An 11684-nucleotide genomic window follows, 5' to 3' on the forward strand; every position below is an offset into this window, starting at 1 on the left:
ATGGCCACACGTGCCTCGGCCACAACAGTGCTCAGAAATCTTGGTACATTTCCCTCACCAACCCTCTTGCTACAGTGAGAACTTCACCCCCTCTTCTGGCCTCAAACTCCAGTCTTGTCAAACGGTCTTCAAGTAGAAATGAGAAGCCAGGACATGGGAGCATCTCACCCTTCCAACACAGGATCTGCCAGCCCACCTGCACCTGCCCCGTCCTCCCCCACTTTCCTCCTGTTACAGAGGTGAAGCTGGTCTTCCTCCTTCCTAAGGATCCTTTCTCCTCCTGCCTTCTCAGATCTTCCTTCAGCAATTACTTGTCCTCTTAAAATTTGCACTGATTTTCATTCTTAAAATCAATCTCCCTTGTTCCCACATATTTTCCTCCTGCTGTTGCCTTATCTTCTTACTGCCCTCCCCAATCCAGCTTAAAAGACATGTGTCCACATTCTGTCCCCAATTTTTCACCTCCTTTCAATCCTCCACCCACTCCTTTAACTTCTTCAGTCCCATTTCTTTCTTTATCATTCCATCAGAACGGCTCCTTCTAACTGCTCCAAATCCTCTACCCCATCCCAGCCCTCTCATCTGAGCACCAACCACTGGTCCACTTCTCTACTCGATGTGCTGTAGGGAAGGTGATCACACGTCTCCATTTACTCAGGACACTCTCTGTTTACATGTGCTGTCCTGGCATAAGTATTCACAGCACCCCTTTCATGCTCAAAAGCATCTTGAGCAATAAATTTTAAGGTCACCTATCTATTGGCAAATAGTAGGTCCAATCTACTTCTTTCTTTCTTTCTTTTTTTTTTTAATTGGTTTAGGAGAACTATCTCTTGCAGATACCTTTTCAATGTGGTTTAGTCATATGACTGGTCTATCCAGTCAGATCGGTATAAAGAGAGGCATTGAGTCAAAAGTAGGACAAAAACACCCATACCCAACAATTTTGCTAGTGTTATTTGGGGGGAAAACACTATTTTTCCACTGGATTGCTAGGCTGGTAGAATATAAGACTGAGGTGGCTGGACTGCCTTTACACCATGCTTTGGGAGAGGCTGCCAGAGGATGAAGGCACCAAAACACAGAAAGCATAGCTTAGAGAAAAGAGGGGTGGGGTAGAAGAGAGGAGAAGAAGAGACATTCCTGATGCTAGTATTGAGCACCTGGGTCTGGAAGCCAGTTTCACCCCTCGACTTTCCATTGCATATGCCAAAACTCTTCTTTTTCACTTGGGAGAGTTGGAGGTGAGTTTATGTCACTTAATGCCAAGAGAGCTTGGATCCACACAGGCATATCTTAAATTCAACTCTGGGCAGTGCTTTATTTTGTTTCATTTATAAGCTTTGAATCAACCTTTGTTCCTTTAGTTGGGATGTTTGAACCCTGAAGGTTACTAGCACCTTCCCATGGGCAGATTGCAGAGAACAGTGTTCAGATTTTAAACTAAGGTCTTTACTGATGCTGCCAACATGCCATGTCTTCACAGAAGCATCTTGAGTGGACCAGTGACTGACGAGTCATTCATAGATTTTGGTGTTGTAAAAGTTCCCCTCAGAACTTTCCTGGAAGCAAATGCTCTCAAAGATTAAAGAATACGGGCAAAACCTGGCCGCTCTAATCTTAGATCCTAACCTTTCTCCATCTCCTCATTCCTCAAAAAAAGACCTTTGGATTCCATATTTGATTGAAACTGGGTTAAATAACATTAATCCTACCTAATTTGAAAGCTTTCCTAGCTTAATGGTTTTAGAAAGGAGTGAAAAGAAACTTTTTATTGAAGTAGAAGCAAGAAAGGTAAAGTCAGGGGGAATAGATGATACGTTGCTGGAAGAGAAGACTAAAAATTGTAAAGGGGTCGATTCACTCCAATTTACATATAAGTCTGTCTTGATTCTAACCCAAATTTTAATAACATTTTCTTTAAAACTTGACAAAATGATTTTAAACATCATCTGGAAGAATAAATGTATAAAATAATCAAGTAAAATTTGACCGAACAGAAAGATTAGGAACGTTTGCATAGACATCAAAATAGATTCTAAAACTACAAAATTTAAAATAGAGTGGTACTGTACGAGGAAAGGGGAAGGTAGAAAGAACACATAAGAATTCAGTGTGCAGTAGGAAGGGTATTTCAAGTCTTTGATGGAAATGATGAGGAGACATTCATAAAACACTAAGGACAAATTGATTCATCACTGCTTCACATCACACCCTAAAGTAAATATCACGTGGACTAAAAGTTTAAGACTATGTATACAAAAGAACTAAAATAAAATATATATGCATGTTTATCTGACTTGGTACTGGGAAAATCTTTTAAGTAGTATATTACCATAAAGTAAAATATTCATAGAATTGACCATATATAAATTCAAATCTTCTGCCATAGCAATATATAAGGACAAATGACAAACAGAAAAAAAAAAAAAATTGCAACATGTGTAACAAAGGGTTTATATTCTTAATGCTCTGAAATGTCAATGTGGACAAAAAACATGATTAGGAAATTCACAAAAGAAGTACTAACAGCAAAAATATGAAAAATGTTTAACTTTGCAAGCTGTCAAAAATGTGCAAACTGAAACAATAGGGAAACACAATTTTTCAGCTATTACATTGACAGTTTAAAAAAAAGGAAAAAGATTGTCTAGAGCAAGGGGAAATGGGCACCCATAGATTGCTGGCATGAGTTTAAAGTGATACAACCTTTCCAGAGGGTAACTTGGCAAAATTCTTAAAAACATGCATAGCCTATTTACACAGCAATTCCTCTTCCAGGAATTTATCCTTAGAAAATAATCATAAATAATCGCATAAATTTATTTAAAAGATGTTCCCTGGAAGGTTATTTATAATAGCAAAAAATTAAAAACAAAATAAATGTCTGACAATATGGAGCTGCTTAAATAAATTATGTTGCATATAATCCACAATCATAAAAATATCATACTGAGAACTATTTAGTGACTTTCAAAAAGGTTCACAATATATAGTTAAATGAAAAAAAAAGTTACAAAACAGCTTATGCAATGTGGTCTCATTTTTGTTTTTTAAAATGTATGTATGTAAATATATGCATAGAAAAAGACTTTAAGAGGATAACCAAAAAGTTATCAGCGATTATCTCTGGGTGGCAAGAGTATTGGTGATTTTCATTATTTCTCAAATATTCTGCAATAAAAATTTATTACTTTTGTAACAAGCTTCTTAAAAACATTAACTTTCATTTAAATTCTGCATAGAAGTCTGGTCTCATAAAAACGGTCTTCAGGAGCCTTTTTTTGGGAAATTCTTGCAGCCAGAAGTTGAGGAATACTAGCGAAAATGGTCCAACCTAACACAGTTGAGATAGCAGAAGACAAACCAGCTCCCAGCATCCATTGCCCTGGAGTCACCAGCCCCATCACTGTCCCTACTTGCCACTACTGCCTCTTTTTTGCATCATGGGATGGGAAAGTGATGTAGACTGAAGATAATAATAATAATAAATATAATCACATTGCAATAGATAACCTTCATTTATTACGGACTCAGTATTTTCCAGACACTGAGCTAATTGTTTTACATTTATTATTTAATCCTCACGCCAATCTTTTGACAAAGGGATTATTATCTGCAATTTCTAGAAGTGTAAACTGAGACTCGGATGATGATGTAATGCACTCACAGTCTCAGCTCTCAGGAGGCCAGGGGAATTACCAACCCGCATGAGTGATTCCGGAGCTCCTGGCCCACCTCCATTGATGAGGGGGCTGCAGGAGCATTTTTCCAAACCCACATACTCGGATCCTGAATTTACCACCCAGGCCTCAATTTCCTTTGTGATTCAGCCCCGTATTATGTAGCTTGACTCCAGTGTGAAAGATTTGTGGCAATTGCATGATGTATGAGGTGCCATTTGTAAAACTATTATTTAGTGTAAAACATGATGTTTTTTTCTCCTGATTTACAAGTTGGATTTATAAATCTGCACTTCTCACTATCTGAGTTATATATCTTGCCTCTGATTTATAAAACTTGCCTGTAAATCTTCCCAGCAAAGTTTTGATTCAGAAATCATTATTTTAAGAATTAGATTTAGTTAAAACATTCAACTGCTTTATAAGAAAGGCAATGGATTTACATAACTCCAATCGGAGCTTACAGATCCTACAGCAGCTTTACAAGTCGTGCCCAGGAATTCCTAAAGAAAATGTTTTGATTTAAGGCCATTCACTTCACACTTTAGCTACAACTGACTGATTGACACAGCCAGAGCCATACAATAATGATCCATTTTATAAAATCCCACTTTTCTTTAACTTCAGACCCTGATTTATATGCCCTGATTGGATTTTCTGTAATGCCATCTCAGTCACAACTTCCTCCACCCCAGAGCTGGTCTTGGGGAAAAGCCCAGAAGTCAGAGATGGTCGAAATAAAGAGAAGTATCACCTCCTTCTTGACCTCTCTCCCCTTTCCAAGGGAAACAAAGCATGTTACCCTCTCCCCCTGAACCAAAGGCAGCGAAGCGTGGGGGGGGGATCTGTAAGATGCTGCCGTAGTCTTGACCAGGAATGTCGTGGGTTCTTTCTGCCCCACAGACAGAAAGAGGGGTTCATCTCAGGTAGGAGAAACAGCCAGTCCAGAGAATTGAGGAAATATTTGATGAATAATTGCTGGCTGGATAAATCAAGGAATAAATGAACAATTTTTGTTTAAGAGCAGAAGCCAATAGGCAGTGATTGGACAGGTAGCCTAAATGAATGAAGGAGAGGCTGTGTAAGAACGTTGAGAGATGCTTGTCCCATCTGAACAGGACAGCCACAGCTCTGCTCCACCTGGCCATTGCTTGCTATGCAGGATTGCTTGCCTGGTATTTCTATGCCCGGCTTTTCAAGAGAATCCTGATTTTTATGGTGAATGCTTTAATTTAAAAATCAGTGTGATATAGTGTATCCATACCTGAAACTGGGCAATTTGTAAAGGAACGATATTTATTACTTATAGTTTCAGAGTCTGGGAAGTCCAAAGTCCAGGGAACACATCTGGTGAGGGCCTTGTTCTTGGCGTGACTCTACAGTGACGCAAAGTATCACATGGCAGAAGACTTGAGCAGAGGGAGAGAGCTTCTTACACGTACTCCGTTTTAAGCCATCAGAACCACACCCATGACCAGCATTAAACCATCAACAGATTAATTCAGTCACTAGGGCATGGTCCTCACAATCTTATCACCTCTTCCTGACCCCACTTTTCAATACCATAATAGGATTTCCCACCCTCCCAACAGTCACAGTGAGGATTAAGCTTCAGTGAGTTTTGGGGGACATCCAATCCACTGCATACAGATTTAATTTATAAGGACTCACATTTTAAATGTTCAGGCAGGTCAACAACGTTTGCCCAAAGTATGTACTCATGCAACCACCACACCAGTCAAGATGTAGAATGTTTCTCTCTCTCCAAAAAGTTCTCTCTTTCCCCTTGAAATCAATCTCCTCCCTCACACCCACTGCTCCAGTTAACTGCTGGTCTTGTTTCCATGCTTACAGATATGTTTTGCCTGTTTTAGAATTTAATATAAATGGAATCATACAAAACACACTTTTTTTCTGTCCGGTTTCTTTCACACAACATAATGTCTGTGAGATTCATCCATGTCGCTGTGTGTATTAATAGTGTGTTCCTTTTTATGGCTGTGTAGTACTCCATGATATAAGTGGTATCCATGGTATTGCAATTGTTTATTCATCCCGAGTTGGTGGACACTTGAGTACTTTCCAGATTTGAACTACTGTGAATAAAGCTGCTATAAGATTCCCGAACGAGTCTTTTTATGGACATATGTTTTCATCTCTCTTGGGTAAAAACATAGGAATGGAATTGCTGAGTCACTTGGTAAGTGTATGCTTAACTTTATACAAGCTGCCAAACAGTTTTCAAATGCGATTGTGTCATTTTACACTCCCCCACTACCCCAGTAATAGATGAGAGTTCCAGTTGCTAAACATCCTTACCAACGTGTCTCATTACAGGTCTTTTTAATTTCAGTCATTTAGTCATGACTTTAGTCATTTAGATATGAAGCGGTATCTCATTTTAATTTACATTTTCCTAATAACCAATGGCACTGAGCATCATTGCATGTGTTCATTGGTCATTTGTGTATATTTTGTGAATTGTCTGTTCAAATAATTTGCCCCTGATAGATTAGTTGTTTGCCTTCTATTATTGAGTTGTAGGAGAACTTCATATGCTCTGGATACAAGCCTTTGTCAGATACATGCATTGAAAATAATATCTCCTAGTCTGTGGCTTGTCATTTCCTTTCTTTGTCAGTGTGTTTTGAAGGGCAAAGAGTTTTAATTTTGATGAAGAGCCATTTGTCATTTTTCTTCTTCAGTTAATTCATTTTGGTTTTTTCCTGGTTATCTTCTATAAATTTTATAGAATTAGGTTTTATGCTCAGATCTATGACCCATTTCAAGTTAATTCTTGAGGATAAATTGAGGTAAGGTTTGAAGTGCATTTTTGTTCCATCCAGGTACCTAGTTCTTATAGCAACATAGACGTCAGGAGTGTGAGTCTTCCAACTCTATCTTTTTTAAAAAAAAAAAAATTGTTTTAGCTATTCTAGATCCTTTGCATTTTTAGATAAATATTAGGATCATTTTGTTAATTTTCAAAAAGAAAATGCCTGATGAGATTCTGGTTCAAATTTTGTTGACTCTACAATTTGGGAACAATGGATGTCTTAACACTGTCTCGTCTTCCAATCCATTAACAGGATATATCTTTCAATTAATTTAGATCTCCTTTAACTTCCTGTGTTAATGTTTTATAGTTTTTCACGTAGAAATCTTGTGCAGCTTTTTAAAAATTTACTACTATTTTATTTTTAAATTAAAAAATTGTTGTTTATAAACAAATACCATTAATTTTGTATATTCATCTTTTATTCTGTGATCTTGCTCAATTCATTTTCAGGTCTAGTAAGCTTTTGTAAATTCCTTAGGGTTTTCTATGCAGACAATAATACCACTTGTTAGTACAGTTTTACTTCTTCCTCTTCAATGTTTATGTCATTTTATTTATTTATTTATTTGTCTTATTGCACTGGCTAGGACATCCCTTACAATGTTGAAGAGAAGTGATAAGATTGAACATTTTGACTTGTTTTCAGTCTTAGTGTGAGAACAGTCAGTCTTTAGCCATCAAGAACAATGGCTGCTGTATCAGATTGAGAAAGTTTTCTTCTATTTGTAATATGCTAAGAGTTTTTTTTCATCATAAGTGGGCTTTGGATTTCATCAAATTCTTTTTCTACATCCTTTGAGATGATTATATGATTTTTCTACTTTCTTCTATAGTGAATTAAATTGCATTGATTAATTTTTCAATGTTAAAACATCTTTGCAATATTGGGATGCACCCATTATTTAGTGCTGAATTCAGTTTGCTAACATTTTGCTGAGGATCTTGGTTTGTATGTTTATAAGAGATATTGGCCGGTAATTTCCTTTCCTTCTAATGGCACCAGATTTTGATATCAGGTGGCCTCATAACGTATGTTAGGAAGCAGTCCCTCTCCCTATATGTTTGGAAAAAGTTTGTGTAATATTGTTGTTATTGCTTTCATAAATGTTTGATAGAATTTACTGCAGAATTCATCCCCACATACAATTTCTTTTATGGAAAGATTTTTGATAATAAATTTAAGTCTCCCTTATTTTTTCCTGCTTTACTAAGGTATACTTGACAAAAATTGTATATATTTAAGGTACACAATATAATGTTTTAATTACATATATAATTACCACAATCAAGCTAATTAACATGTCCATCCCCTCACATAATTATCATTTTTAGTTTTTCGTGGGGAAAACACTTAATATCAACTCTCAGAAAATTTCAAGTGTATGACACATTATAATTAACTATAGTCAGCATGCTGTATGTTAGATCTTTAGGACTTACTCATCCCACATAACTGAGCCTTTGTACCCTTTAACCAATATCTCCCCATTTTCCCAACACCCAATACCAGGCAACCATCATTCTACTCTCTGTTTCTATAAGTTCAACTTTTTTAGATCCTACATGTAAGTGACACATGCAGTATTTGTCTGTCTGTGTCTGGCTTATTTCACTTAGCATAACATCCTCAAGGTTCATCCATGTTATTGCAAATGGCAGAATTTCCTCCATTGTATATATAGGCCACATTTTCTGTATTTATTCATCAATTGATGGACACTTAGGTTGTTTCCATATCTTTGCTATTGTGAATAATGCAGCAATGGACATGAAGGTACAGATATCTCTTTGAGATACTTATTCCATTTCCTTTGGATATATACCCAGAAGTGTGATTGGTGGATCACGTGATATTTCTATTATTACTTTTTTGAAGAAACTCAAAATGTTTTCCACAATGGCTGTACCAATTTACATTCCCACCAACAGTGTACAAAGGTTCCCTTTTCTCTGGAATGAGATGACAACTCACTGTGGTTTTGATTTGTATTTCCCTGATGAGTAGTGATGTTGAGCATTTTTTCAAGTACCTGTTGGTCTTCTTTTGAGAAATGTCTATTCAGGTCATTTGTCCATTTTTTAATCAAATTATTTGTTTTTGGTTTTGTTTTTTGTTTTTTGGGGTTTTGGGGTTTTTTTGCTGTTGGGTTGTTTAAGTTTCTTGTATATTCTGGATATTAATCCCTTGTCAGATGAATAGCTTGCAAATATTTTTTCTCATTTTGTAGATTGCCTTTTCTCTCTGTTGATTGTTTCTTTTGCTGTGCAGAAACTTTTCATTTTGATATAATTAATTCTTTTGTCCATTTTTTGCTTAGTTGCATGTGCTTTAGAAGTCTTACCCATAAAATTTTTACCCAGACCAATATCTTGGTCTGGAGTAGTTCCCCTGTTTTCTTCTAGTAATTTTATAGTTTCAGGTCTTATGTTTAATTCTTCAATCCATTTTGAGTTGATTTTTGTATATGGGGAGAAGTAGGGGCCTAGTTTCTTCTGCATATGGATATCCAGTTTCCCAGCACCATTTACTGAAGAATCTGTATTTTCTCCATTGTATATTCTTGGCACCTTTGTCAAAAATTAGCTGGCTGTAGATATGCAGACATATTTCTGGGTTTTCTACTCTGTTCCTTTAGCCTATGTGTCATGTCTGTTTTACGCCAGTACCATGCTCTTTTGATTACTATAGCTTTGTAGTATATTTTGAAGTCAGGTAGTTTAAGGCCTCCAGCTTTGCGTTATTTTTCTTAGGAGTGCCTTAGCTATTTGGGGTCTTTTGTGGTTCCATATTAATTTTAGTATTGTTTTTTCTGTTTCTGTGAAGAATGTCATTAGTATTTTGATAAGGATTGCATTGAATCTGTGCATAACTTTGGTAGTATGGTCATTTTCACAAATATTAATTAGCTTTTCCAACTCATGAATGTGGGATGTCTTTGCATTTTTCTGTGTCCTCTTCAATTTCTTTCATCAATATTTTGTAGTTCTCATTGTAGAGATTTTTTTCACCACCTTGGTTAAATTTATTCCTAGGTATTTTATTTTGGGGTAGTTATTGTAAATGGGACTGTTTTCTTGATTTATTTTTTCAGCTAGTTCATTATTGGTGCATAGAAATGCTACTGATTTTCATATGTTGATTTTGTATCCTGCCACTTTACTGAATTTATCAGTTCTAAGAGTTTTTTTGTGGAGTCTTTAGATTTTTCTGTATATAAGATCATGTTATCTGCAAACAGGGATGATATGACTTCAATTTTGGTGCCCTTTTTTTCTTTCTCTTGCCGAATTGCTCTGGCTAAGACTTCCAAAACTATGTTGAATAAAAGTGGCAAAAGTGGTTGTCTTGTCTTGTTGATGTTCTTAGAGAAAAAGCTTTCAATTTTCCCTAGTTCTGTATGATGTTAGCTGTGGGTTTGTTATATATGCCATTTATTGTGCTGAGATACTTTTCTTATGGCTTTTTTGAAGAGCTGTCTATTTAAAACCTTAGCCCATCTTCAATCTGGTTATTTGTTTTTCTGTTGTTGAGTTGTTTGAGTACTTTATAAATTTTGGATATTAGCCCTTTAAAAGATATATAGTTTGCAAGTGCTTTCTCTCATTCCATAGGTTGTTTTTTCACTCCATTGGTTTTTTTTCCTTGCTATGCAGAAATCAAAATCTTATCTCACGTCATATACAAAATCAACTCAAAATGAATTAAAGATATAAATATAACACCTGAAACTAAAACTACTAAAAGGAAATATAAGGAAAAAGCTGCTTGACATTAGTCTTGGCAATGATTTTTTGGGATATGACACCCAAACCACAGACAACAAAAGCAAAAACAAGTAAATGGTGTTGTATCAAAGATTTGACAGCACTCTGACTTTGTCTTCTTTGCGAATACATACGCAAATTTCTTCTTCATTTCTGGCCAGTCAGTCATGTTCATCTGATGGGGAAGTTCATCAGACTTTAGTCTAAGTCCTTTGATAAGCATCTTGTAGAACTGGGGTTCTGCAGCTGCAACAGCCATGAATTCCCCATCTGCTGTCCAGTAAGTAGTATAGAAAGGTGCTCCACTGTCTAATATGTCCTGCCATGAAGGTTGTTCCCACAGACTCGATTTTTGAGTTCTCCACAAAAAAGAACTTAGATATGCTGTTCCTTCCACCATGTTTGCATCAATGACCCGACCTTTGCGAGAGCATACGTGTCCAGAAAGAGCCATCACAATGCCCAATGTGCACATGAGGCCACCAGCGTCAAAGTCTGCCAGGAGATTCAGTGTGCATATGGATTCTCATCACTTCTGCCAATTTTTGATAGAACACCTGACAAAGCCAAACAGTTGACATCATGGCCAGCTACCCTGGAGAATCTTCCTGACTGTCCAGATCCACTCAGCCTGGCATAGATGAACTTTGGATTTTCTTGCTGCAGAATCCCTGGGCTGAGCTGGAGTTTCTCCATGACACTCTTTCTTACAGGCTGAATTGTGTTCCTTCAAAATTAGTGTGTTGACATGTTATCCCCAAAACTTCAGAATGGCTGCATTTTTACTTAGTCTCTATTTAGAGTCAATATTATACCTCCTTGCATTTCACACTTCAGATCTGGCACTTTACACTTCCTATTTTACAAGAAAATATTCTTATCATGGGATTATTCTCTTTACCTCTTCATGCCTTTCTGCAAGTGTTGTTTCATTTTTCACTCCTCCGTATATGTTAAACATTACTCTACAATGTCATGATTTATGTTTTAAACAATTAGTTTTATTTTAAGTAAATTTAAATAAATTATAAGAAAAAAGAGAGACTTTCATATTTACAGACTCATTTCCAGTTTCTTATGCCCTTTAATTCCTTTTATGCAGATCAAAATTTCCATTTTATATCATTACCTTCAGCCTAAATGATAATTTCTTAGTGTTTCTTGTAGTAAAAGTACCCTAACAATAAATTTTTCAAACTTTTTTTGTCTCAAAGTATTTTATCCACATTTTCACAGATGATTTTTGCTGGAGATAGAAATCTGGGTTGACAAAAGGGTTTTTCTACTCTTTAAAAATGTAATTCAATTGTCTCTTAGCTTCCATTATTTCAGATGAGAAGTCAGCAAACAGTTACATGTATGCTTTTTTTCTGTATTTAAGTGTGTTTTTAATATGG

General features: G+C 36.2%; 1 pseudogene; it reads right to left on the minus strand.

The window, feature by feature from the left end:
* Positions 1 to 10294: 10294 nt before the first annotated feature.
* On the minus strand, positions 10295 to 11196 carry LOC134387464 (alpha-methylacyl-CoA racemase-like; annotated as a pseudogene).
* Positions 11197 to 11684: the final 488 nt, after the last annotated feature.

This window comes from Cynocephalus volans, chromosome 10 (genome assembly GCF_027409185.1).
Source record: "Cynocephalus volans isolate mCynVol1 chromosome 10, mCynVol1.pri, whole genome shotgun sequence".
In the NCBI taxonomy this organism is placed as follows: Eukaryota; Metazoa; Chordata; class Mammalia; order Dermoptera; family Cynocephalidae; genus Cynocephalus; species Cynocephalus volans.